The 27,413-nt window shown below is 32.7% G+C and overlaps 1 long non-coding RNA gene across 2 annotated transcripts in view; it reads left to right on the forward strand.

The window, feature by feature from the left end:
* Nucleotides 1-27,413, forward strand: part of LOC129397623 (uncharacterized) — a 53,220-nt gene that overhangs the window by 12,667 nt on the left and 13,140 nt on the right. For both annotated transcript variants that reach the window (XR_008625217.2, XR_008625216.2), the window contains 2 exons: nucleotides 11,940-12,051; nucleotides 12,728-12,857. This is a non-coding gene — a long non-coding RNA (uncharacterized LOC129397623). The remainder of the gene's footprint in view (nucleotides 1-11,939; nucleotides 12,052-12,727; nucleotides 12,858-27,413) is intronic.

A 27,413-nucleotide genomic window follows, 5' to 3' on the forward strand; every position in this document is an offset into this window, starting at 1 on the left:
TGAAAGGCGTAACAGAGGAACTTTGCCACTTTACATGAAACATTTTGTTTCTAAACTTTTGAAAAGATTGAATTGGGAGATACAATTCAAGTTGAGATTTGGTTGGGGACACAGCCAAACCATATCAATAACTTTATGTAAATTATTTATATTGATCATTCTTTTGTATCCAAATATATAAACACATAAGTAATATATGTTCTGTCCAGGTTTTGTGTGTGTGTGTGATATTCACTGTAAAAACCTGGTAGAGATTGAGAGGCAAAAATCCCAAGAGTGTGAGGAACCACCTATGACTGTCTCCCTGGAGTTTTTAAGTCTCAGAGTTGTCCACACTGAACCTACAACAATTCATAAATCATAGTTCATGTTTTTCCACATAGGCATGGGGTTCTTTGGACATTGCTGCTCTGGTATGTTGTGATTATCTGTATTCACCTCTTGCTGTCTCCAATTTAGAGGACAGCTGTTTGACCTGTCACCTCACTGCTCTTATGGTCTAAGAAAACTCATTAATTTATCAATGTCTTCAGTTTTTTACTTTTTGGACAGATTGATGACTTCCATGCTTCTTACATGCTGGACTGAAAACTGAAAGCCATATGTATGTTTTCAGAGGATAACTCTTTGTGAAATTATTTAACAAGTACGACCTACTGTCTGTGTAAATATCGCATGTATTTACTTTATACAGTCTTCCTTACTCACAGTGAAAATCTAAAATATTTATGGTGCTCTATATCAATTCATCACTTCTGTCAGTAAGAGAGAAAGTGAGAAAGAGAGAGAAATGAAGACACATAGGCACGCACACACACACACATGCACTCACACTCACAGAAATAGTTAGAAAGGTTGAGAAATGGTAAATGTATCTAAAACCCAGTATATTTGACCAGTTTCTAGGAAATAAAGATAAAAAATTAAACTTATAAACAATTTTTATATATACATATGTGTGTGTGTGTATATATATATATATAAAAATATATGTTTGTACATATGTTTAAAAGTATACCTGGTTACATAATATAAATATCTAATAGATTCCACTGCATTTCTTTTTAGGGACAGAAACAGTGATCTTCCTGAAAATTGGATATATTATACCCATTGAAAATTTGACTCTAACTTATACCTCAACCTCAATTTTTTTTTTTACTCCTCACACAAAATTCTACAGAGAATTTCTCACCATTACCCAAAATTGCAATACCCTTCTATAATTACATAGCTTAGAAAACATTCTTTTAACTTTTACAATAACCTCCAATCCCTCATTTTTCTTGCAAACTCCTACTCACCTCTCCAGGCCAAGATCATTTGTCATTCCTTTCTCATAATCAGCTTCCACAACCATGCTTTAATTTACCTCGTTTTTAACCCTTAACAAATTGTTAAAACACGGTGTATTAAACACATTGTTTAATAAACTCAAGTTGTAATCTTTAACACATTGATTTATTTTGTTTCTGTGTATGATTTAACAAGTATTCTCTGAGACCTTAAAGGTAAAAAAAATTTTATTCATCCTCAGATTTATATATAAGATGCAGAATCAGTGAATGTTAATTGTTAGAAAATGACTTTAATACTGTATTTTATTTTAAACAGCAGCTCTTCATACAAAAGAAGTGAATTTAATAGATACATTAAATAAAAATTAAATTAGTTATTGTCTAGACTTCTTTATGTATTCACATCATGTTTAGTACAATGATAATCTATGATTATCATCATCATCCTTGTCATTTCCATGGGTATATTTCCACAGGTATATGGTCTTTGTGGGTGAAAATACAGTTATAGTGTTTTTTTTTTACAAGTTATTCTCTGTGTTTCAAAGTTGTAGAGTGAATTGGAAAATCCTTCCCTGAGCACTAATTACACTACATTCATATATTCAGTACATCAAAAAGCACATTACATTTTAATTCTTCATTTGCATGTCTATTTCTCTACTGGATTAAATTTATTCAAATAAAGTCAGTGTCTTTTTTTTTCTTTAATTCTCAGAAACTACCTGGAATAATGTAATCACTCATAAAATGATTTTTAAATGAATGAACTCATGAATAAGTAAATGAATGAATATTCTTGAATTACCTCTCAAGATTTCCATTTTGAGTCACTAAACTTACATGCTAAAGAAAATGTAGTTCCAAATGGTCATTTTAAAGAACATTATAAGACTATAGCAAAGGCATTTACTATGAAAAAAAGTCTTTTTTTGAGAAAATAATGTTGAGTTTTAAAAGTGTTATTTACCCATATAAAAATTATGGCTTTTTATTTTATGGGTATGTGTGTATGTGCATGTGTTGGGAGAGAGAGACAGAAAAACAGATAAAGAGATAGATAGAAAGACATTGAGACCAGAATTTTAAAACTCAATAAAATACAGAGTGACTAAGAGAAAAAGCGAGGGTGAAGGTTGTAATGCTGTATACAGATGACATGGGAATTTAAACAAAGGCCAAGGGGAGTTCGGAGAAAAATAACATTACCACAAATGGATGTTTTTGAGAAGGAGGAAAATGTCTGCTAAGGCAAGGAGATTTTGCGTAGATTCTGGAAAGAGCATGAGGATACAGAATAATTTTCTTTTTCTGTGTTCACCATAGAATGGGGCTTCAGAGAACAATAGATATTCAGATGGAGATAGCAAATTCAGGATTGAAAAGTCAGTGAGATAAAAATTTAATCAATAGAGGAATCATAGGACTTGAAAGGATACCTAATTGGAGATTATTTTATTTGTGAGAAGAATGATAGGGATTAATGGAATTGTACAATCAATGAGTGTTAATGTTTCATCTGCATGAACATATGGCCAGAAAATGTTGAAGACAGATGCTATTAACAAGTCTGCAATGTCTGCTAATGGTAGCAAATAGAATCATGATGCAGTGTTTTTTTATTTTACCTGAAGGAATTTCTCCCCAGATGGTTTGGGTAGGGTTCCAAATAGATCTTAAAATTAAATGTGTGCTGATAAAAATTGCATCACATTTTAAAGTTCTCATTTAGGTATTTTCAGCCATTAGTAACCTTTTATCAAGAACAGTGTTCAGACATGATATGGTTCAAGTTTTACTTCTATTTATCTTCCACAAAAACTGTTTAGAAAAACTAGATATTTAAGTATGACACACTTCTGCCGACAGAAATTTATAACTACTAATGCTAATCCTATGAACATCGACAATTGCTTACAAACATTATTTTATTATTCTTTATATTACTACATGAAAGAAGCCAGTCTAAAGAAAAACTACATGCTACATGATACTAATATGACTTTCATGAAAAAACAAAATTATAGAGATGGTAAACAGATTGAGAGTTGCCAGTGTTTAAGGGTTGGAGCGGGAGGCAGTTAAATAACTGAAACACAGGGAATCTTTAGGATAATGTAATTATTGTGTTTGATACATAATGGTAAAAGCATTAAGTATTTTTCAAAACACATAAAATTTTACAGCACAATGAGTACACTTTAATATATGCAATTAAAAAAAATTAAGTAGTCGGTGGAACCGAAATGGAATTCAAAATTTGTCCAGAGAAACTAAATGTAATATAACTGTATGAAATTAATAGAATGAGGGATAAGGTGTTGATGTTAGTAGCTTTGAAAGTGAATAGAATGTATAAGACTAAAGGCAATGGGAGCTTTAGATAAGCACTGTATGCTAGTTAATAAAACTATTCCCTATAAGGGTACAGGTCAACAATTTTACAAACATTCTACATATATAGAGGCATTGGTCAGTTTAGCAAATGGATGGCAGATGTTGGAAGCCATGTTTTTTACATTTAGAATGGGAAGTTACAAATAATCAATGGGCAGTGACTAGAATGATAATCTATGTGGTAATAGATTAGATACATCATTATAAATTCATGTTTAATTTAATATACACATAGTTACATATAGAAATATTTATAGATGTTTGTATATATGCAGGTTTGCACATACGTGTGTGTGTGTGTGTGTGTGTGTGTGTGTGTATGCTTTTGCTCTGGTAGCTGAGGTCTAGAAGGAACATTACCCAAATAGCAACAAACACACTTAGTTGCCAGTTCTTGGTTTCTAATAACATTATTCAATTAAAGGAATCTGTACACCTTGGAGAAAAGCTGAATCTAGCACTGGATTGGAAATAGGCAAGATGAGATTGGAGCATCTTGTATGCCCGAAATTAGGCTCAGGAAAGGAAAAAAAAAAAGAAACATCATACACACACACACACATGAGGATCTCAGTATGTCAAAAGAATACAGGGACCTAACAAATGCATTCCAAATGAGCAAAGTTGGAACAATTTAAACAGCAAGAAAATTATACATTCAATTATAGCCATAAAATAAAATAAATATATTTGAGTGTATCATGATATAAATAAATGAATGAATACATAAATAATTGGGGGAGAACAGACTATTATGCAGAAGAATTCCAATAATCTGCGATTAGTAGATAAAGCATAACTTTCTACTCTTTAAGTGTGGGCTGCACATAAAGGCTTCTTTCTAAAAGATACACTACAGAAAGAGAAAGAAAGAGTAGAATTATAGCAGAGAAATTTACAAACACTACTTTAACTCAGATAATCAACATTAACATGAATAATTATTAGTCATATTGATAGTGTGTAACCCTGATATGATGTAATGAGAATGGCACTTTACTTCGTTTGTCCTCCTCCTCAAAACATATTTCTCCAGTCTAATTATCAGAAAAATATCAGACAAATGTCACTTGAGGTATGTATTAGAAAATATCTGATCAGTAATTCTCAAAACTGTCAGGGTAATCAAAAATAAGAAAAGTCTAAGACGTTATGACAACCACAAAAAGCCTAAGGAGGCATGACTACTAAATGTAAGGTGATATCCTGGTGAGAGCTCACATAAAAAGTGCATTAAATAAAAGTGGAAAATTTGAATAAAATATAGACTTTCGGGGCCGGAGTGGTGGCTCACACCAGCACTTTGGGAGGCCTAGGTGGGTGGATCATGAGGTCAAAAGTTCGAGATCAGTCTGGCCAACATAGTGAAACCTCGTCTCTACTAAAAATACAGAAAATTAGCCGGGTGTGGTCATGTGCACCTGTAACCTCAGCTACTCAGGAGGCTGAGGCAGGAGAATCACGTGAACCCAAGGTTCACAGAGGTTGCAGTGAGCCGAGATCATGCCATTGCACTCCAGCTCCAGTGATAGTGCAAGACTCCACCGCAAACAAACAAAATATGTAGACTTTTTGTTAATAATAATGTATCAATAGTCATTTGTAAATTGTGACAAATGGATCTATCTATTTTAAGATGTTAATAATAGGGATGTGTTAGTAGATGTTAATAACACTGGAGTAAACTATACCAGAGCTCTCTGTAGTCACTTCACCATAATTCTATAAATCTAAACTTGTTTTAAATTTAAACAAATTAAATTAGTTATCCTTCTATACAACATACACAAAATTAATTTTTGATGTTTTGTAGACATAAATGGGAAAGTTAAAACACTATTGTATTTAGAAGTGTGCATTTAGAAGTAAACATAAGAAAATATTTTCACAACCTTTCAGTAAGAAAAGACTTAGTAAATGGTACAACAGGAAGCACTAACAATAAATGAAAAACATTGATAAATTATAGTACATTACAATTCTGTTAATCAAAAGAAAAGATAAAGAGAATAAACAGGCAAGCCACCAAGTGTGAGAAGGAAATGTAAACAGGCTATATAAATACCTTTCAAAAATTAATAAGAAAAAGATATATGACTCAATAGAAAAATGAGGAGAAACTGATAGGTACATCCCACATGAGTGTACTCAAATGGCAAATAAGCATGTGAAAATGTATTCCTTATTGTGGAATGCAAATTAGGACAAAAATAAAATACTGTTATAACCAACTAGAATGGTCAAAGTGAAAAAAGATGAATAATACCTAGTATTGGAGAGAATATGGGGCATTTGGAATTCTCATACATAATGGTAAAATAAATGACACAAACACTTTAGAAAACTATTTGTCAGTAACAATCAAAGATGAAAATGTCCACACTATATGATACAAAATTATTTTCATTTCATATGTAATAGAAATGTACAGCTATTAGCATAAAAAGTCATAACAAGGCATTCATAGCAGAAGTATTCCAATGTACAAAAAATTAGGTATTAATGATCTAAAATGGATAAATGCACTCTGGTATATGCATATAATTCAATATTATACAGCAATAAAAATGAGCAAATTATTGCTATATGCAGCAACATAGGTCAAACTCACACAAAAAAAATGTTAAAAGAAAGAAGCCAGACATAAAAGAGTAAGTTTTTTATGAATCTAATAGAGGAAAAAATTGTCAGAGGGGGCAAAAAAGGGTACTTATTGTGCCATTTATACATTATTCTCTTTCTAAGTGCTGGTTATGGGCTTTATTCATATGTGAAATTCATTGAGATATACCTTCACACAATTTATAGTCTACAAAGACATTAAATATTAATTATATGGTATTTAGAACAGAATAATATTAAAAATCCTATACAGTACTTTGTAAAAACTTAAGAGTTTTGAGCACAAGCTTTTAAAAGAAAATAAAGATCAAATATATATGAGTTATTTTCAAACAATATGAGAAAATGTTAACATAATAGCTAAATAAAATATAAGGAAAACATTTTCAATAAGGACACATACAGTTCTTCAACTCTGATTTTTTCCTCAATGAATATATTAGTTTATTTTATATTAGTTTCCTATCTGCTGTAACAAATTTCAACCAAGTTAGTTGCTTAATATAACACAAATTTATTATTTTAAATTTCTGGAAGCCAGGCATTTTAAATGGCTTTTGCTAGGCTTCAACGTGTCCAGACATATTCCTTCTGAATGCTCTAGGGAGAATCCATTCTCTAGTCTTCAGCTTCTGGAAGCCACTATTTCTTGCCACAGGGCATCTTCCTTCATCTTTAAAGCCAGAAGTTTATCATCTTCTCATCTCTCTCCAACTCTGACCCTTCTCTTATGAGGATTCTTGTGATTACATTGAGCCCACTCAGATTATCCAGGGTAATCTCATTTCAAGATATTTAACTTAATCATATTTTGGGATCCTTTTTGTCTGCCTTGTAAGGTATCATATTCACAGGTCTCCTGGATTAGGATGTGGACATCTTTGGGCAACCATTATTCTGCTTACCACAGTGAATAAAATATATAAATCAAATAAGCAAACTATTGAAATTAAATGAAGCAAAGAAATTAATTTATGTCTTCATTATAATATTTTTTCAAATATTTGTAATGTTGTAATAATTATTAGGTAAATTAAACATTGGACTCTGTTTAGTGTTAGGCTGAAATTCTTCCTGGATTTCTTATGTTCCTGCATGGTCTGGGCCTTCTGAGCAAAAGGAATTGCAAGAATATTTGTATTACAGACACCTTGAAAACTAAAGAGTCTCTCCTTTTAGATAGAGGCCCCAAGAATAATTTGGAAATGGAAAGCTTTCTTCTTCTCTTCCTGGAAACACTTGCTTATTTTCTGGGGTAATAATTCTAGCAGTTGGAGAGTGAAGAAACAATGTAAGTTGTGAGCTAACATCTCAAATCCTAAATGGTTTAGAATTTAACATTTACATTTTTATCATTAGTCCTTGATATTATCTCTATTGTGTTTTCCTATCATGCAATTAAAACAGATGAGGACCTTCTTCAGAAAATTATTCTGGAGAATTGTTATGTAAAAATATTTTATACATTTTTACACTTGAGATGTTATTCCAAGACCATGAACTCCCCAAATTTTTATTACAAATAAACTTTTGTTTCTTATACAAAGGTAAAGCGCTCAGTGACATTTCTAATTTGGGATACAGCAGTTCAGTCATCCTCTCCCTAAGCAGATACTTACATTTTAGAATTAATTTAGACGTGCTTTAGACATTTTATATTCTAAAACAAAAAAAGAAATTGTATTTTGACTTCAGTAATCAATAAATATGAATTAAATATTCTTCTCAACCCCGAACGTGGCCAATTTTATAACGCGATTCTACTATTTTTATTTTTTATTTTTCAGTGCTCTGTGAGTGTATCAATATCTAGCTAGACATCTATCAATCTAATATATCTATACCTACGTATCTGTTTCTAATAGTTTAACTATTTCTTTTTCAAAATTATCATTACTTTTATTTGTTGATAATATATTTTGAAATGTCAAGTGAAATTAGAAAGTGATATTTTAATTTTTGAAAAAATGAATTACAAAATAATTTTAATACAGTTTAATACAGTTATAACTATTTCTCACATTATCAATTTTTCCCCCTTCTATTACTACTTGACTTATTCAAAACTTTATAACATTTCTCCTAATTCATGGCAACAGTTTCTATCTGGTATCCCCGCTTCCAGTCTTAATTCATTAAATTCATTACTCATTTAGCTACCAGAATTGTCTCCGTTTTTCAATTTTTAAATTTTCAATTATTAAAATAAATTTTATTGCATAAATTTGAGTTTTTCAACATGATGTTATGGTATACATATTGATTGTAAAATGGTTACTACACTGAAACAGATTAACATCTATCATCTCATAATTTCTTTTTTGGTGACAAGAGTGTCTTAAATCTACTTATCCAAAAAAAAAAGTACCATATAATTTTATTAACATTAGTGCTCATCTTATACATTAGTTATCTACCCTTGTTCTTTCTACATATCTGCTATTTTGTATCCTTTGGCCATGTACTCCCATTTTTCTCACTCTTAGCCTTCCCCACAGTGGTGAGCACCATTTCATTTTCAGATAAATATTAATAAGAAGAATTTGCACACTTTACTAAAAACTATAATTTTTTTCAAACAAATATTCCATTTATCTTTATAACAAAAAAAGTACCATTTAGAAAAAAATATTAAAATTATAAAGTGTGATGCTTTACATTATACTGACTTCAAATTAAATTATTTAAATTAGTATCTGTTTCATGTCAAGTAGAAAAATACTGTATGAAAACCAGAGAAAAAACACAGGAAAGCCGGTGTGCTATTACTAAGGATTCTAAACATATTATGCTAAGTGAAGAAAATTTTAAAATAACATGAGATTTCTAAAGAATATAATAGCAATATTTTATAGTATAGTATAATTTATATATTTCTGCATAAAAATGGCCATTTATTTAGCCATTTACTATTCTATGTAAGAAAATAGTATATTTTTTTCTGAAAAAGGTAAGCCATTTATTTTTTCAGTTTAGTGTTATAAATGACTTTTTTTCTCCATAATTAAATGAATGTATTTTTTAACACAATTAATGTGCCTGCATCAGCCTCTAGTTTAATTGCTAACTTTATAATGCACAATCATAATGTGACTGAAAATTTACTGCTTCATACATGTTTATGAATGAAGTAATCAGATTCACATATATGCAGATTCAAATCAGAGTAATTGTAACAATTTTTAAAAATGAAATCGATTAACTCCTCTTTTCATATTGCCAGTCTTTCTTCCATCTGTGCAAAAAAAAAAAAAAATGAATTGGTGTCATAAATCTAGAGGCAGCCAAAAATACAAGCCCACATATAACATCCTACTTATGCAAATAGTGCATCTGCTGCTATATGAGCAGGCCAAAGAATATTTCCAACTAGACTCATACACCCACAATACTGTGAGAATTAAATCAATCAAAACCACATTCTACTAGAAATATATACTTAAAAACTTAAAATATTCATGCAATATAATTATGTACAACCTGCTTATGAAGTTGTTTTAATTACCCAGCACACATGAATGCCAAATTATATTTGACCTTTCAATAGCCGATTGTCTCCAAAAAAACCTTTCCCCAAAAAGCCTATCAGTAGAATTTTGTTTTTTGAAAATGTTTTAACATATTAAATATCTTACTATATTAAAACCTTTCCATATTTAACTCCCAAAATTGTAAATTAAATCCAGTAATAAAATATGAGCTTTTTCTTATATTTAAATATTTTATAGTATACATTTATCTTTTTTGTACATAAGAAAATCTTGGTTATAAATGTACCATGTTTTATTTTAATTTTTATAAACAATGTTATAAGCAATATTTAAGGTATAAATATAAATAGGGCTTCTTTGTTTTAAAATTTATTTTACATATTATCACAACCACAGTAGGAAGAAAAAAAATTAAGTTTTTAATTTTTTTTAATCAAGTGGCAAAAAAGAAACACTCATTCAGTAAATGATATGGTCTAAACTCAAAGCAAAGTTTTCTGAATTCAGAAGTAAGGGTAAACTATGCGGTATGAAGCCTCTACATACATTTTCTTCTATATTCAGTGTTTGCAAATTTGCTTATGCACTTACTTAATAACAACAAACTGATTACAGTCTACCAAAATAAGTAATAAATTTTTCATAGGGTAATCAGATTCTAGTGCTTACTTGGCCATGAGCACGGTTCAGTAGCAAACCATAATAATAATCACAAAATTATATAATTTATAAAATCCCATTGATGCCGACTTTCTTTCTTTTTTTATGAGACAGAGACTCGCTCTGTTGCCCAGGCTGGAGTTTAGTGGCGTGATCTTGGCTCACTGCGAGCTCCACCTCCCGGGTTCACGCCATTCTCCTGCCTCAGCCTCCCGTGTAGTGAGTAGCTGGTACTCCATGCGTGTGCCATCACACCCGGCTAATTTTTTGTATTTTTAGTAGAGACGGGGTTTCACCATATTGGCCAGGCTGATCTCGAACTCCTGACCTCAGGTGATCCACCCATCTCGGCCTCCCAAATTTCTGAGATTACAAGTGTGAGCCACCACACCCGGCCCTGACTCTCTTTTAGAAACTTATTTATATTTCTCTATACATAGTTATAAGATTGTTTACTATGATTGTTCTTAACCTAAGAGCATAACAATTTGACATCAATAACTGTGACAAGAGGTACAGTAGAAAATGCTGTAAGGGTAAGGCAGTGGAAGTAGGTATACTTTGAAAAATGTACAGGGAGCAGAGAGAAGGGTAGTTTGCCCCTCCACTCCAAACTAGGATGTATTTCCATATATTGTTTCCAACAGTTAAAATTACTTCTCTAAAATAAACTGCAAATAAACAGCAAGTAAGTGCCAAAATGCTGAATATTTTTCTGAGGTTTATAATTTTTATATTTAAATGTTAGATAACTATTTTTTATGTAGCTAATGCTTTTCGGGGTTCAAAATTCAAAAGTTACACCATGGTATATTGTGGAAAACCCTCTTCTCAGTTCCTTCACACAGGTATCTTATTGTACCTAAAGGCAAACAATTTTATTAAGTTTTTTAAAAGAAATAGAATTCTGGAGATATACATATCCAAGTGAGTGCATTTCTTTCTTTTCCTTCTTTTTATTATACAAATGGTATAATATAGTTCAATATTGGGAATATTTTTCATTTTTATAACTTGGCATTTATCTTATAAATCAATTGGAATGAATATATAAATACATCCATCATCACTATTGCTTATTTATACAGATCCATAGGAGCTGTATGTATGATATATGATGCCCAAGAGCTTCGTTTTCAGTTCATGCAAAAGCTAGTTGCAAAAGCCAGAAACTACAGATGATGTATTCATCTGAGTCAAAATCATCTCTTCACTAAGCTATTCAAATAGGCTCTTATTGTTTCTCCATCTTTGCTCCTAAGAAAATCCTCATTCCTAGTCAGTCATTTAGAATTCTAAAACAATCATGTCACTTCTATGCTTCAAGTCATAGCATGGTTTCTCATTTTTTCTGCTTACAACTTCCATCTCATCATTTTGTCCTCTCTCTCCAACCTGCAGCCACAAAGACTATATTTATACTTAGTTGTTACATATTAAGCCTCTACTAGTGTGTCGTGTTCTGTTTTAGATGCTTGGGTCACCGAAGAACATACACACAAAAACGGCTCTACTTTTAATGATGCATATATTCATATGGAGAAAGACAATAATAATCTAATATAAAGATGATTTGTCGGATGGTAAGTGCTAAGGATGAGAATAAAGAGGGTAAGAGACGTATTGTTCACAGGTTGTCAAAGGAAATTCATGTAGGCTCTGAGGCTGAGCATTCTAGGCTGAAAACAAAGCAGAACAAAGATTCTGAGACAGAAACATGTTTTGTTTAATAAAGAAGTAGAGCCCACTGAATTTAGAAAGAGACTGTGGGTTGGTATGGGGACAAAGATGAAAGTAGGGAGCATATTAGGATGATACTGATGGAAAAAAAAAACTGGTGAAAACAGTGGTGTCATGGATGCGCACAAGCAGTGAAGTGAGTGAAATACGATTGTGTTTGTTGATGGTTGCATTTGCTAATGTGGGAGGTGTAAGAAATGACGGAGTAAAAATGACATGAAGATTCTGAACCTGAACACATATAAGTTCAAGCAATTAAAGCAACATAGAAAGAGGATGCTTTTTGGTTTTAGTTTTATTTTTTAAGGGGGAGTAGTGCAGGAGCAGAGTTCAGTATTAGATGGCTATTAATTATTTAAATAGAGTCAAAAAGAAAGTTAAGTACATGAGAAGAAATTTGATGGAGAGATCTGAGGTGTAATTATGATTTTGGAAATCCTCAGAATAGAGATGGCATTTAATGGCATGGGACTGGATGTTTCTGTTTTGTGCTTAATACGGGTGTTGGCCTTTTTACAGGGTATATTTCTTCCTCTTAAAGTGTACCTTCCCTGGAGCTTCAGCCTAATGCCTGAGGTCCTCAGTGAGGTCCCTCCATTCTTCCTATCTAAGCTGAAACTTCAACATCTTCAGGAGTGTGTGACACCTGGTATGTCTGCTCAGTTCTGAGCTCTGTAGCGACTCCACTGTTGTGTTTCGGAAAACTTGTCATGTGCATATGAATAATTTAATCTTAGATTATTAAATTATTGACTTTAATACCGCATGTTTAACTAATATAATTAACATCAGAATATCATCTAAGATTTGTCTTCTTAAAAATCAAGTTTTACCAGAATCTTAATATGAATTATAAAATTAATGATTTTATTGGGACAGTTTTAGAGATCTGATACTTATTTGTAATTTGCAAATATTCTAAGATGTTGGTCATTAGAGAACATATATGAATAAGTGCATGTGGTAGTTAGGAGAGTGGAAATGAATACAAACTATTAATGAGTTGTTGCAGAATATTCTGACCTTACTGAATAAACACGCAATACATATGTGCACACATTCATAGAATCAGAAAGTCATGAAAAGGCTGAATGTAAAACAAAGAGCATGAGAGACCCATGTTCTTAAATTCTATTAGTACTAAAACTTCCAGTTAACATTGTAGAAACATATATATTAGAGAATTATGAATAAACACAGTCCTTGATATATGCACAATCTGAATTGATCAAAGGACACTGGCAGAAACATTAAAAAACTAACTGTGTAAGATATTTCACTGCAATTTTATAAATTTCTTCAGTACAGTAGTAGTGTTTTCCTACTCATTACAGGATCTGGGACCATCTGTTTTTAAAATAATACCTTGCACATAATGGGAGATCTTTACATAAAGTTTGAATAAATTAAGGAAGAATTAATTAGCAAGTCCATTCCTTCTATATGTCATTTAAACAATTTTTTATTCATCAAAACATACTACTTCAAGCTAATATTAGATGGTTTATATTCATGAAACCATGGGCTATTACTTAATTCCTAAAATTTAACTGCAAAAAATCATTGATTTATACACTATACAAGGTAATATTCTGATTCATTCTCTGGAACAAATTGCAACTTAATTGAAAATAGTATGAAAGCTAATAAGTATAATTCAAGTGAAAAGCCTTAAATTCTGTAAGAATTAAGAACCTTTGGTAATTAATATACCAAACTTTTGGTATTTGAAAGTGAAAAGATGTATTCCTTTAAGAAAAATAATAAAGTTGTCAAGATGAGGAAGAATTAAACGTACGTAATATTGGGCCCTAATAGATGAGTGATGATAACAGAAAGTAACGTCAGACAAGACAACAGAACAGTATGGGGTGTTTTCAGGGAGTATTATTTAATCAACCTGGCGTTCTAATGATAGTGACTATGATTTAGCAACCTTACTTTGCCCTAATGTGAGTGGTTTATTAGAAGAGGCTCAGGTCAGAAGTGGGATACTAGTGAGCAAGCTGCTGCTAGAGGTGATGAGGCAAGAAACAGGATTTTAACAACATTAGAGATCTCGTTAATTCAAACTAATGAAAAAAATTGCAGTAACATAAAATGTAAATCTCTCCAACTTTTAAATTTATAATTGGCAGAGAAGGAGAAGCTATTGAAGATCTTGATGCTTTGAAACTGTATGAGAGGTGTTGTTATCAAAAGAACTAGCTAGGAGAAAAAAGAAAATATACGTTGATGATAGCTGTTGGATTTAGTTCTGGTTTAAAGTATTTAGACATGAATCTGATCCTGGATTTCAAAAGGACCTTTACTGAAAATGTCAAGTGATATTAAGATGCATAAGATTGAACAGTACAGCATCTTCTTTCAATAATTTGATTTACTCACCCTTATTTAAAGAATTGAATCTTTCTGTTCTCAAGCCTCCTTTTCACCAATTAATTTGATTCAGGACAAAAAGTGGTGTTTGATATTTTCAACTTTAAATTAAGTCAATTTTCCTGCATGCTTAAATATTCTGTTATCTTGAATTCTAATGAAGGACCTATAACTACGTATTTAATATTTGGTAAATTTATACAGATGTAACATATTATTGAAATAAGATTGTATAAACTAAACAAGAAAATAGACTGAAAATATTGTCTCAAAAAGAACAATTCTTGCTATGCTTTTCTTGTATTTATATTTTATTCATGTAAGCTGTTTTCTATCCTGGAAATATCATCCTCCTACTCTCCACCTTCTTTTCACCCTTCACTCTTGTCTTTCAATGCTCAGCTAAAATTAAACTCCTCAAACAGGCTTTCAAAGCTCAGTGTAGAATCATCTGTTATTTCCTGCTTCCTCAGTATTAACTTTTTATATATTATATGTCTTGTTATATGTATAAATGTTTATTTCCTAAATCACCAGTACACTGTAAACTCTATGAAGTTAGAAATGTAAAATCAACACCTAATTTGGTACTTGTTCATAATGAGAATTTAACATATTTTTGCATTGATAAATGAATATAGGTTAGCAAACCAGTAAAATACACATTTCACATGCTGGCAAGTGATTTATTGATCACATACCAATTCTAATACTGGAGCATCTTATTTCAAAGAATATGAAGCATTTGTGGTAAATATTCACAAATTTGTTAGTATATTTTAATTCTTATTTTATAGCTGTTTTATTTTTGATAAATATACAAAACTCTCAAAATCTGAATACTCCATTTGCAAGCTGCTCTTATCTAATAATCTTACCTTCATTTCCTTTTTACATCTTCTACCTTAACCACTAATTTTGCTATGTTTAATTGGCACAGCCATATTTTGCATCATTCTAGTTTGTGCCTATCATATGGAAAAGCAGAAGTGTTATCTGTGACTGTTTGGATTTTATAATTAATTTGAACTGTTTGAAGTGTGATTTGTTCATGGAGTCATTGGAGAGGCATAATATTATTAAAAGCCAGATGTTGGCACATTTTGCATGCTAAACAGGCACAAAACCATTTCCTAGTGGAAACATTTTAAAAATGGTTTTGGTTCCCCTGTACGGATTATCAATTCAAGTAATCTCACTTACTTTTCTTTTCCTACTTTACATGGGGCAAGTATATTGATATCTGAAACTGCATTTGAAAAATTTGGGAAAACATTGATCTTTCTGGCAAATAGACTTTACTAATTAAACACACCTTCAATATCTTAATGGGAAATTGAAACATATCTCAATTTTACTGCTTGAAAACCAGCAATGCCAAGTTATATTTCTCAATAAATAAAATTATCTCTTATTTTACTTTGGCCATTTATCACTTTACTTCATTACAATACACTTTTTTTTTTTTTTTTTTTGAGACGGAATCTTGCTCTGTTGCCCAGGCTGGAGTGCAGCGGCGTGATCTCGGCTTACTGCAAGCTCCACCTCCCGGGTTCACGCCATTCTCCTGCCTCAGCCTCCTCAGTAGGACCACATTTGTAATCTTCATTTTTAACTGTGCATTTGCTTAAATATACCATAGTTGCTACACATGAACAAAAAAATCAAATGTTCTAAGCTGCTATCGAATGCAATTCTAAAATTAGCTTACTTCAAAGAGTGCACTAATTTGGCTAAATCATAGAAATGAATCTTTTTAACAAAATATATCACATTGGGGAAAACATGATTTTTAGAACATTATTATAAGTGTTGTAGATATGGTCTGAGAGAAAGGCTATTTCTTCAATAAAAAATATTAAAAATACTACTCAGCATTAAGAAAAGGAATAAACTGTTGTTTCACACTACAATTGTGATAAATCTCAAAATAATTATACTAGATGAAAGAAACCAGGCAACCAAGAGTACATACTGCATGAAATCATTTATATAAAACTCTAGAAAATGCAAACTACTCTATATAATGAAAGAAAACATATCAGTGGTTACATGAGAAGGAGAGCTTTGGGAGGGAGAGAGGCATTTAAAAAGGTCTTGTTGAAGAACTAGGCGTGTTCACTATTTTAATTGTGCTGATGGAATCATGAGTATATCCACAAGCCTAAATGTATCAAATTCTACACTTAAAATATGTACAGATTTATTATATTTCAACAATAACAATAGAGCTGTTGATATAATAGATTGAAAACTACCACTATTCATCAATAAACAAATGTTTACTGAAAAGTAAGTTTACATCTCTGTGAACACTAATTGAAGAATCAAAGAGGAAAAAAATTGAGGAGAAAGGTAAGATAAAAGTGGAAATTATTACCAACTTTTCTGTGTCAAACAGTTTTTAGCACTTTAGAAGCATTATCTTTTTAATGTTTATATCAAAATATTAACAAAATAGAAGCTTAACTGACAATAAGCAGAATACTTGAAGTTCACAGTCAAGTATCCCTGAAAAAGCTTGATTCATCCATACCTATTTATATTTTCAATTTTAAATATTTGAGAAAAGAACAACAGCTCAAGAGAGAGGCAGAAAAAATGGCTGAATAGGAGTTTATCCCCACAAGAACATCAAATGGAACAACTATCCATACAAAAAAAAAAGGACCTTCATAAGAATCAAAAATTAAGTGACTGAACACAACATCTAGTTCTAACTTCAAATCACTGAAAGAGGCAGTGACAAGAATAGAAAAGACAGTCTTGAATTGCCAACTCCACCCATTCCCTATTCCATAGCAGTAGCCACTTGGTGCTGAGAGATATCTATGCACTTAGGGAGACAGAGAGCACAGTGAATGCGGAACTTTTCATTGGAAATCAGCGCTCCCTAGCACAGCAGAAAGCCACGCTGAGCAGAACTTACTCAACACCTACAGAGGAAGCATTTTTAGACCAGCTCTAGCCAGAGGAGAATCACCCATCCTAGCACTCGGAACCTGAGGGCCGTCAAGCCCCACCACCATGAGCCAAAGTGTTATAGGGTTCTAAATAAACTTGAAAGGCAATCTAGGGAACAAGGGCTGCAATTCCTGGTCAAGTTCTGGTGCCATGCTGATCTCAAATCCAATGTACTTGAGGGGGTATGTGACCTAGAGACACCAGCCACGGTGGCCAAGGGAGTCCTGGTGTCACCACTCCCCTAAAGCCGGGCAGTGCAGCTCAAAGCTTTGGGAGAGACCCCTTCCTTCTGCTTGAAGAGAGGAGAGGAAAGAGTAAAGAGGGCTTTGTCTTGAAATTTAGATATCAGGTCAGCCACAGTAGGATAGGGCAACAGGAAGAGTCCTGAGACCCCTGTTGCAGGTTCTAGCTTCAGGATGACCTTTCTAACCACACCCTGGGTCGGAAATCCAGGCAGGATTCATCACCTGCTAAGTAAAGAGCTCTTGGGCCCTGAATAGCCAGCATTGGTAGTCAGGCAGTACTAATCACGGGCCTTTGGTAGGACTTAAACATGTGCTGACTTTGAGTGTGACCCAGCACATTCCCAGCTGTGGTGACTACTGGAAGGGACTCCTGATTGAGAAAAGAAGAGGGAAGAATAAAGGGGACTCTGTCTTATAGCTTAGCTACCAGATTCGCCACAATGGGGTAGAGCACCAAGTGGGCACTTGGGGTCCCCAATTCCAGACCTTGATACTTGGATGGCATTTCTGGACATGCTGTGAACCAAAGGTGGGTTCACTACCCTGAAGTGAGAGTTGCAGACCTGGGAGCATTCACCACAAGCTGAATAAAGATCCCCTGGGCCTTGAGTGAACATCAGTGGTAGCCTGGCAGTACTTGCAGTGAGCTTGGGGAAGTGGTGGCCATGGGAGGGACTTTGCTACTTGTGGAAAGGGAGGAATTAGTGAGAAAGACTTTCTCCTGTGTGTTGGATGCTAGCTCAGCTGTAGTAAAATGGAGCAAAAGGTAGATCCATAAGGTTTTGGAGTCTAGGCCCTGGCTCCCCAGTGGCATCTCTAGACCCACACAGAGCCAGGGGGAGCTCACTGCCCTAAAGGGAAGTGGACAAGCCTCGCTGACTTTGCCACCTGCTGACTGTAGAGAGGTAGGCCTTGAACAAACATAGACAGTAGCCAGGCAGTGGTTTCCAAGGACCTTGGGTGAGACCCAGTACCATGGTGCCTTAAGCTCTGATCCAGAACTGTTCCAATAGTGGTGGCCACAGGAATATTGTGTCACCCCTCTTCCAGATCCAGGCAGTTTAGCACAAAGAGAGACTCCTCATTTGTATGGGAGAAGGTAAGGGAAGGGAATCAGAGTCTCTGCCTTGCAATCATAAGAGCTAAGGCAGTACCTCTACAAGTCTGCAAAAGACACATCATTACTGGGTTGGAGGTGCCCCTAATTCTGATATGGCTGCAGTGATCAAAAACTAATATAACAACACTCAAGTCCTCTCCCTCCACCCCACTATTTTTTTTGAGATAAAGTCTTACTCTGTCACCCAGACTATAGTGCAATGGCGCAATCTCTGCTCATTGTAATCTCTGCCTCCCAGGTTGAAGTGATTCTCCTTCCTCAGCCTCCTGGGTAGCTGGGACTACAGGCATACACCACAACACCTGGCTAATTTTTGTATTTTTAGTAGAGATGGGGGTTTTGCCATGTTGGCTAGGCTGGTCTCAAACTCCTGACTTCAAATGATCTGCCTGCCTCGGCCTCCCAAAGTGCTAGGATTACAGGCATGAGCCACTGCACCCAGCCCCAATTACCTTTGAATACCTGGAAAGCCTTCCAAAGAACGATGGGTATAGATTATTCAATTCTTCAATTGAATATGCCCACATCTAATATAGTTTGTTCTCTCATATAATTATAACATAAAATTAAATTAAATATTACTTATTTGATTAAATATTATTCGTATTAAAGTATTGGGAAAGCTAAAGTTTAGTTGTTTGAATAGATAGATTTAATTAATCAACCCTTAACTAGACTGATCAAAAGAAAAAGAATACAAATCAACAAAATCAGGACTGGATAGTGAAAGATGTTATCACCAGAGATCTTATAGATTTTAAAAAGACATTAAGAGAATAATAAAAAACCTTAATAACTTACATGAAATAAGGTTTTTGAAAAAATAACTTGCCCAAACTGACACAATATGAAACGGATAATCTGAATACCTTAACAACTGTGAAATCAATAAAATTCACAAGATTTCCAATGAAGAGAAGTCTAACCCAGTTTGTTTCATTGATGAATTATTTGAAACAAATAATAAACTCCTTAGGCAATATTTTTTTTGAGACCTATTCTTGCTCTGTCACCCAGGCTGGAGTGCAGTGGCATGATCTCGGGTCTTGGCTCACTGCAACCTCCTCCTCCTGGGTTCAAGTGATTGTCCTGCCTCAGCCTCTTGAGTAGCTGGGATTACAGGCGTGTGCCACAACACCTGGCTAAATTTTGTATTTTTAGTAGGGACAGGGTTTCACCATGTTGGCCAGGCTGGTTTTGAACTCCTGACCTCAGGAGATCTGACTGCCTTGGCCTTCCAAAGTGCTGGGATTACAGGCATGAGCCACCCCATTTGGCCACCTTAGTCAAATTCTATTGGAAAATATTAGTAGGAATGCTTCTGAGTATAAGGGTAGCATTCTAAATCAAAGACACAAGAAAGATACAGGTATTGGGGAAAGATTATTTCAGGCAGAAATAACTCCTACAGTGAAACTGGCATAATGTCACTTCGGCTTTAATTTCTTTGTCAAAATAATCATGTTTTACTTATGCAAAATAATAAAGGTAAGAATGACCACTGACTTGTCATCAGAAAAAAAAAATTCTAGCCAGAAGACAATGGAACAGCATCATTAAAGTGCTGGAAAAATATCAACATATATATTTAAATCCAGTTAATCTCTTCCGAAAATAAGGTAAAATAAATGTTTCTAGATAAACAAAAGCTATGAGAACTTTTCCACTGCAGATCTGCATTTCAAGAAATTTAAATATTAAATTTTCACTTTCAGGATAAAAAGAAAATGTTATTAGGTAGAAATGCAAATAAATTTACTCAAAGAATGGATATTATGGAAATTATAACTGTGGATTAATACTACACATTTTACTTCCTATTTTTATGAAATCCTAAAAAGTCTACTGACTGTTAAAAGTAAAAATTGTACTACAAAGAAATTAGTTATTATGTATTTTGATGTAAATTTTATGCCAATAGCAGTGCAAAGAATGAGAGAAGGAAAAATGTGAATATACATTTCTATAATTCTTATATTGTAGAGTATTATCATTTGAAGGCAAATTGGGTAAGTTAAAGTTGCATATTATAAATCATAGAGCATCTAATACAAAATAAGATACAGATAGTATATTTAATAAGCCAGATGCTATTAATTAGAAAAAGAGGAAGTTATTAGACTTATACCCAATCATATCTATAATTACATTAAATGTAAATGGAATAATAAAACTGTTTACAATACAGAGATTATCAGTAAATAAAATGATGGTAACTGTCAACAATAAATATGTATACTTTAAATATAAGGATAAAGAGATAAAAATAAAATTATGGAAAAAGATATAATATGTAAATACTAATCACAAGCAATCTGGAGTGGCCATAGTAATACAAAATCATGGACTTCAGGAAAAGAAGCATTCCCAGAGATAAAGATATACATTTCATGTGATGAAAGAAGATGGATATTTCACAGATATAACAAGAAGTTATAATAATCCTGTTTTTGCTCCTTATAAAAGAGCTTAAAATTCCATAAAAGCAAAACTCACAAAAATAAAAGAAAAAACCAGGAAAATAATAATTACTTTTAGTGATGTCAATACTGCTGACTCAATAGATGATATACAAGACATGAACTATGCTATCAATCAACTTGACCTGAATTACTTTTATAGGACACTATTACTAATGACTGCAGAATACACATTGATTTCAAGTGCACGTTACATTACTGGTGATAAAATAAGCCTGAATCAATATAAAGGAATTAAAGCATACACATATATTCTTGGACAAGTTTAGAATTACATTGGAAATTAATAATTTTAAAAATCTCAAATACCATTTAAAAAAAACACTATGAAGATTGATGGTTACAAGAAAAAATGATAATGAAACATTTTTTAGTGAAATGATAAGAAATTTAAAAAGTAATATTTGTGGGATATGGATATAGCAATGCTGTAAATGATTATATCAGAAAAGTAAAAAGATTCAAAATCAGCTATCAAAGATTCCAACTTAATAAACTAGTAAACGAAGAAAAATTTCAAAACAAAGCAAATAGAAGGAAATCCTAAAGAGAACAGCAAAAATAAATTAAGAAGTTGACTACCAATAGTATAGCAGGTAGAATTCTAAGGACACTAATACTCCTATGTTCTGGTACACATGCACTGGAAGGAGTTCATAAACTAGAAAATGGCAAAATAAAATACATAAATTTATTTTTATATACAGATTATTTTGCTTTTTACTAGAGTAAAGATAAACAATCAAAAAGAACACCCAATATGGGTCCATTAGTACTAGCCCATCCTACACTACCATTAAATATTTAGAATGTATGCAATGAATAAACAGCCAACAGTGAACACCTGGATTTTCAAAGGCTTTGTTTTAGAAAACAACACGTATTATTTATTTAACTGTTTCATTTCATTCCAGGTCAGTGGAGAAACAATCAAGAGAAGTCATTTTTCATTAAAATAAAATTAATCCTTAATTTATTATTTTTCTGTTGTAAGCAACAAATTAGAAGTTTCCGAATATTAAAAAAATAAGATTTTTCTTCTTTTTCTCAAAAATTAGAATACTTATGATTCTGGCAGTTAAAGTAAGACCAGAATAATATTCTCTTGATAATATTAGAAAGTCACATTAAAATACAATTATAATTAAATTTAGGTTAATTGTATTATCATGTTTATTTATCTCATGTTGGTTTTAAAAATAATTGAGAGGAAGTAAAATTCGAGTTATATAATTTAATTACCAAATTCCTTGAGTAAAAGTGATGTAATATTTTTAATTGCTCTAGAAAATAATAATGGTCTGAATATGAAGCATTGAGATCTAATTAACTTGAATAAAGATATTTTACAATTGTTTTAGAATTTTCAAAGATTTTTAAACGTTTTTTCAGAATGAGTTCAGGAAGTTTATTAAGTTTTAGGAGAGTAATTGTAGTGGTGAATTCTTTTTTTTTAATTTTAGATTAAGGATTCACAAGTGTAGTTTTGTGAAATGGGTGTATTGCGTGATGCTGTGTGTGGGACTTCGGTGAACCTATCACTCAAATAGTGAACATAGTACTCAACAGGCAGTTTTCAACGCTTGCCCTGCTCATTCCCACCTACTTTGTGGAGTCTCCAGTGTCTGTTGTTTCCAATTTTACTTTTATGTGTATCCAGTCTTTACTTCCCACTTATAAGTGAGAACATGTGGGATTTGATTTTCTATTTCTGCTTTCAGTCACTTAGGATAATGGTCTCCAATGGCATCCATGTTGCTGCAAAGGACATATTTTCATGCTTTTTTTATGACTGCATAGTGTTACATGGTCTATATGTATCACTTTTATCCAATCCACCATTGATGGACACAGTTTTATTTCATGTCTTTGCTATTGTGAATAGTACTGCAATAAACATATGAGTGCAGGTGTCTTTGATAAATACCCATACTGTATTTAATGGAGGCTGTAACAATTTATATTCCCAACAGTGTATAAGCATTCCCTTTTCTCCATTTCCTTGCCAACATATGTTGTTTTTTGACTTATTAATAATAGCCATCTGACTAGTGTGAGAAAATATATCATTGTCATTTTATTTTTTTCTTCTTGTATATACTTCCAATGTATCGTTGTGGTCTTAGTTTGTATTTCTCTGATAATTAGTGATGTTTTGCAATTTTTTTCATGTTTGTTGGTCACGTCTACGTATTCTTTTGAGAAATGTCTGTTCATGTCCTTTGCCCACTGTTTATGCAGTTATTTCTTTTTATTTTCTTGTTCTTTTGTTTAAATTCCTTTTAGATTCTGGATAGTAGTCCTTTGTTGGATGCACAGTTTGCGGATATTTTCTCCAATTCTGTAGGTTGTGTGTTTACTCTGTTGTTTGTTTCTTTTGCTGTGCAACTCTTTCGTTTCATTAAGTTCCATTTATCAATTATTGTTTTTGTTGCAATTGCTTTTGAGGTCTTGGGACTTAAATTATTTTCTAGGCCAATGTCCAGAAGACTCATTCTTATGTTTTCTTCTAGGATATTTATGGCTTAACCAAGGAGGTGAAAGATCTCTAGTAGGAGAATTATAAAAGACCTATGAAAGAAATAATAAATCACCCAAACAAATGGAAAAACATCCTATGCTCATGGATTAGAAGAATCATTATTAAAATGACCACACTACCCAAAGCAATTTACAGATTAAACACAATTCTTATCAAATTACCATCATTTTTCACAGAATTAGAAAAAAATAACCAATTCTAAGATGCATATAGAATGAAAAAAGAGCCTGAATAGCCAAAGCAAGCCTAAGCAAAAAGAACAAAAAACAAAGCCAGAAGCTTCACATTACTTGACTTCAAACTATACCACAAGCCTATAGTAACCAAAACATCATGGTACTGGTAAGGAAATAGACACATAGATCTATGCAACAGAATAGAGAAACCAGAATTAAGCCACACAACTATAACCAACTGATCTTCAACAAAGTCATCAAAACTAAACAACAAGGAATGCACACCTTATTCAACAAATGGTGCTAGGAAAACTGTCTAAACTTATACAGAAGAATGAAACTGAACCCCTATCTTTCACCATATACAAAAATTAACTCAAGATGACATTAAAGATCTAAATGAAAGATTTTTTTAAAATCATTACATTCACTACTTTGGCAGTAGAGCAATTTTCTCATAAAAGGATGTAGGCAAATGCAGTGCAAAGAGGCAAAGTCTAAATGAACTGTGTTTTTGTAGGTACACTAAGATTTATCAACACTGTAAGAGATTTATTAATACATATGACTATATGTAATCCATTATTACTTCAGAGCATGCACTTTAAGCTTTTCCACATGTTGTTCTTATAACAGCTTGTCTTATATTGAAGTAAAATATGCATTGGGATTTGATATATATTTTTGAAAACAATAAATAAAACTCAAGGAAGAAAGAGTTGGGAAGGAATTGTGATTTAGTCATTTTATTTAAAGGAAGCATGGAGAAGAATATAAAAAAATAAAGGAAAAGCGGTTCAAGAGCTAGAATCTATTCCTCATATATGGCTTTATTATACTTACTGCCTACAACAAAGTAAGAAAAAATTATAGTTGTTTACTATTCACAATGTTAAAGCTTTAGTGAATCCTCTAAGTGAGCACGTGTTGAAGTAGCAAATAAAGCTACAGTAAAATAACATTTATTTTACTTCATTTATGTAAACAATAATTTTAAGTTCTATGGAAGAGATGCCTGGGTGAGGATGACTTTAGATATTGTTTACAGATACTATATGAACAGAGCACATGGTTGAATAATTAAGATAATCCCCATACATTTGTTTTTACATTATAAATGCCCAAATAAAGAAATGGAAACCAGAATAGCAAAGAGAAAATGAAGAGCCTGAATATGTGCCCAGACGCTCTACAAGACAATGCATTTATAAGACAGAATCTAGTAGAATAAAGAAAATATAATGGAACTGGCTAGGTTAATAAACTTTGTAGAAAACTTTTGAGTTTTTTTTTAATATAAATGTAAATGGACCAGTTCCCTTGAGCAAGTAAAATAATTACATTGCTTGACTAATAAGATGTTACAGCAATTTAAAAAAAAGGACAAGAAGGTCCAAATTCTTCTGGAGCTCTATCTTTAATAAATTTGAGATTTTATATTAAGATTACTTAATCTGGAACTTCAAAAGAATCTGAGTTACTTTGTGGTCTTCTGTCTTTTTTTTTCAGGTACAGTACTTTGAAGCCTTTAAAAATATATGCCTAGGTTTATGATTCCATCTGAAGATTTCTCATTTATTTTGTCTTAATTAAAAATATTTTTGCATTGTATGGGTACTAAAAGTGAATATTAGAAAGAATGACAGATGAGTGAGGTATAGCTTTCTAAGATATCTTTGGTGATTGTCTACAGTTTCTTCCATAGACACATGGTTCAAAAATGTAGGGTTGATGATGAAGAATATGGACACTGCAAATAAAAGATAAACTGCCAGATTTGTCAGCAGATAAAAAAATCTAAAAGTGGATTTTCTAGTGAGCAGCATGAGCAATCCCTTTCCTAGAGCCAAAATAATTCTGTGTCACTTTCATATTTCTTGCTGAATATATAACTGACATTTGTGACAAGCCAGTGTTTGTGACAGCTAGAAACATGAATCTCCAATGCTATTGTTCCCTATTAATGTGATTAATGGTCAAACAGCAGCAGCAAGAGTCAGAAGACAATTTAACAGTCTACTTTGTCACAAGAGCATTCATTTGTAAGCACTTTCACTTTCTTAAACAAAAATGACAAGCCTTTCTTATCAAAAGATTGACAGCAGCAAAAATGGAAGGTTTACCCAGATCTGATTTTAAAAAAGTGTGTATTTGAAACACTCATGTTTGCTTAACTGTATTTTGTGATATACTTTGGAATGTACTTCACATTCTTTACTGTAGAGTCATGCAGTTGTCCCATTATTTCAGTAAAATTGCACTTAAAAGACTTTCAACCAATAATATGTGAATAATGGGTGAACTGTATGTGTTTGAACTCTGAAGGTAAAATACCTGTTTATACTATTCTCCGTATTATGGAGGAAAATTTGGGAACATTTATAAATTATTTTCCTCTTATGATATGTGTAAGTGATGTCTAACTTAAGGAGTTTGCCTGTTATATTGTTCTTGTTTACTTTAATCTAGTGAAAATCCAGAAAGTACAAGGATTACTTTTGCAACCAGAAAAGTCCCTGGGGCTTACTCTGTACAGAGAGTAAACAGTCCCATTCAGAAGTCAAACATAAAGCCCAGTAATTCATACATTCATCATGTTATATTTTTAATTTATTAATCAATTAATCTAAAGTTGAATTTACTATTGTAATGATTCGAAAAATTAATCTAAATGCATGAGATAGAATTGATTATCTTTCCCATGAGACAGATACGTCTCATTTATCCAGAGACAAATGATTTGAAATAATCTTTTTAGTCACGTCACCTCCAACATGTTAACATCTATAAGCCTCAGTTTTCTCATCAATAAAATGAAACTAATATAATTATCTCAAATAATGTTAATGATAATTAAAATAAATGGTCCAGATTTCAGGGCAAAATGACCAACTAGATCATCTTGGAACAGCTGACACCAAGGCATCAAAATGACTGGCACATTCCTAAGACGTCTTTCAGAGGGAAAGAATTGTGAGTGGACAGAGGGAAGACACAAAATCTGGGCTGAAGGGGGAGGAAGCTGGGAACCCTACACAGGGCTATCATGCACTAGGACTTGTTCCTGGCCCCCAGTGACTCCAGGGAAATGGGTGAATTGAACTGGCAAGAAGCAAGTCGCTCTTGCCACAGGTCTCTGGAATTCTACCAGGAGGAGACCGCTTGATGACAATGGACACTTGATTTGGCAGACAAAGTTGCTTAGAGAAGTGGCAGGGGCAGCACTTCAGTAAGTGTGAAGCCCAGACGGTTTGGTGTGGGAGCCTGTATAGTGGAGCATATCCAAGGAGGCTCATCTC

This window comes from Pan paniscus, chromosome 3, assembly GCF_029289425.2.
Source record: "Pan paniscus chromosome 3, NHGRI_mPanPan1-v2.0_pri, whole genome shotgun sequence".
Classification (NCBI taxonomy): domain Eukaryota; kingdom Metazoa; phylum Chordata; class Mammalia; order Primates; family Hominidae; genus Pan; species Pan paniscus.